Below are 2398 nucleotides of genomic sequence, written 5' to 3'. Positions count from 1 at the left end.
TAATCCAGCACTTTGTGAGGCCGAGGTGGATGGATCACTTGAGGTCAGTTGTTTGAGACGAGCCTGGCCAATATGGTGAAACACTGTCTCTACTAAACATACAAAAAAATTAGCCAGGCATGGTGGTGGACACCTGTAATCCCAGCTATTCTGGTGACTGAGGCAGGAGAATCACTTGAGCCTGGGAGGCAGAGGTTGCAGTGAGCTGCCTGGGCAACGGAGTGAGACTCCGCCTCAAAGAAAGAAATGCAGAATCTTCAGCTCACCTTAGAACTAGCAAACCAAATCTATGTTTTAACCAGATATTCAGATGATTTACATGCATATAAAAGTTTGAGAAGCACCTGCCCAGAGGATATAAACTGGGGCTCCAGAAGTGTCTGATATTCATAGCCTCAGGTCCACTGGTGACCCGACTCCTTCATCCTTCTTCAGGTTCTTTTATTGCCCTTTCTCATGTACATGTACTAACTGTGCTTCAGCCACACTGGCTTTTCTCAGGTCTTATGACCAGACCAGTTCTTCCCCTGCTCAGTCAGGATCTTTACCTAGACTGTTTTCCCTGCCTATAGTGTTCTTGCTTTGCCCTTCACATGACTGACTCTTTTTCATCCTTTGAGTCTCAACTTAAATAACATCTGCTTATTGAGGCCCTCCCTGTACGAGGCTGTAAATTAGGATCTACACTGTTATTCTCTACCTTTGCCATCGGTTTTATTTTTTTCCTTGATCGTACAATTTATAATGTTGTACATTTTTTTTTAGCTGTTATCTAAATCTCATGCTAGGTTATAAACTCTTCATACAGGTAAGAACTGCATATGAGGGTTCACCATTGCATCCCTGGAGTCTACCCGTGTTTCACACCTGACCAAACACAATATGCATTTGAATGAATAACCAAAAAGTGGGAAAGAAGACAGGATTTGGACTAAACAGATGTATTAAAGGTTTAGTTCTAATGAGTAACCCACACTAATCGCTTAACATCTCAGCTTTTCCTATCTATAAAATGGAGATAATATGATATATACTTCCTGGAATGATGGTGAACATGAGTGTACTTTAGAACTCCAGGTTACCTGGAGTTGTCTTTGGCTTGCATAATCTTAGGATATTTTAGGGGCTGTAGGATATTTGCTAGCAACATAAGACTGAGCAATATAATGTTTCAGGCAAAGTTTAAATGAATAATTTTGACAAAAATAAAACATGGGTTACAGTGCTCTGTTTTGACCCATTTTCCAAAAGCTATTTTCCTATCAGTTCTCTACTATTATAATACCTTACTCCCATCATAAAACTGGAGTGTTGTGATAAGAAACAGAAGTGAGCCTATAAATAGAAAATTTTCACCCAATTTGTAGGTCGTACCTGATGATGTTGCCTTTGAGTGGGCTCTTGGTATGTTTTGTTATGTCGTAAAGTACATACCTATTTCCACTGGGAGAGTCTTCAGTTGGAGCTCCTGGTATCTTGGCATCAAGAAAATTTCCTAGAGTCATGTATTTGCCACAATGTTTATATCAATAAATTAGACTTCCATATTATAAGATGAGATACTCCTACTATAATATTTAACACAACTCATATCACAGAGGAAAGGGTTTAGATGTTATGACACACTCTGTTCAGCCTCTGATTTCAGATTTCTGTTGTTATAAAGCACCCTTCAGTCTACTTACGTTGAGATTGAGTATGACTGGCCCATGAGAGGTACTGAAATAATTTAAAATGTTATTACATACATACATAGAAACAGTATTTGAAGATAAGTAGAAGCTACAATGAGTGCACAAAGAAGGGAGTAGTGATCAATTCCATTGGAAGCATGTGAAAGTATCAGAAAAGTTGCATGGAAGAGCAGGTGTGGAAACTGGCCTTCAAAAATATCTAAGAGTTTGCCAGTTTGAGAAGAAATTGAAGACATTTCAGGCTGAAGGAACAGTAAAAAGCATGTGGGCAGATGGTGCATTAAGGGATAACTTCAATTCATGTATATAATGAGTCAATGTTAGAATAATAATAAGACAAAGAATGACTAAAAAATCTTTGCCTCTGCCTTAGTGGAGTTCATAACCCAAGTGGTGGCAGCACAGACATTTGCTTTGTGTATCAGTTTAAAAGTTTTCCTGCTAGGAGGACAGACACTCACATGACGATTGGAAATAAAGACATCAGTTGAGTGGTTCTTAGGGTGGTACAGACAAAAAGATTTAAGGGTTTGGAGCAGAGGACATTTTTTTGAGACATTATCAGTCAATCCCTACTATTGTCTGTTTGTTTTTTTTTAAATTTTTTTAATTTTTATAAATTTAAGACCATTGGCCTATACCTTCATACTTGTTCTTTTGTGAAATGGGAATGGGAGAAAATATGCATACAAACACACACACAC

Source organism: Colobus angolensis, unplaced genomic scaffold, assembly GCF_000951035.1.
Source record: "Colobus angolensis palliatus isolate OR3802 unplaced genomic scaffold, Cang.pa_1.0 Scaffold664, whole genome shotgun sequence".
Taxonomy (NCBI): domain Eukaryota; kingdom Metazoa; phylum Chordata; class Mammalia; order Primates; family Cercopithecidae; genus Colobus; species Colobus angolensis.
This window is presented reverse-complemented; position numbering follows the sequence as displayed.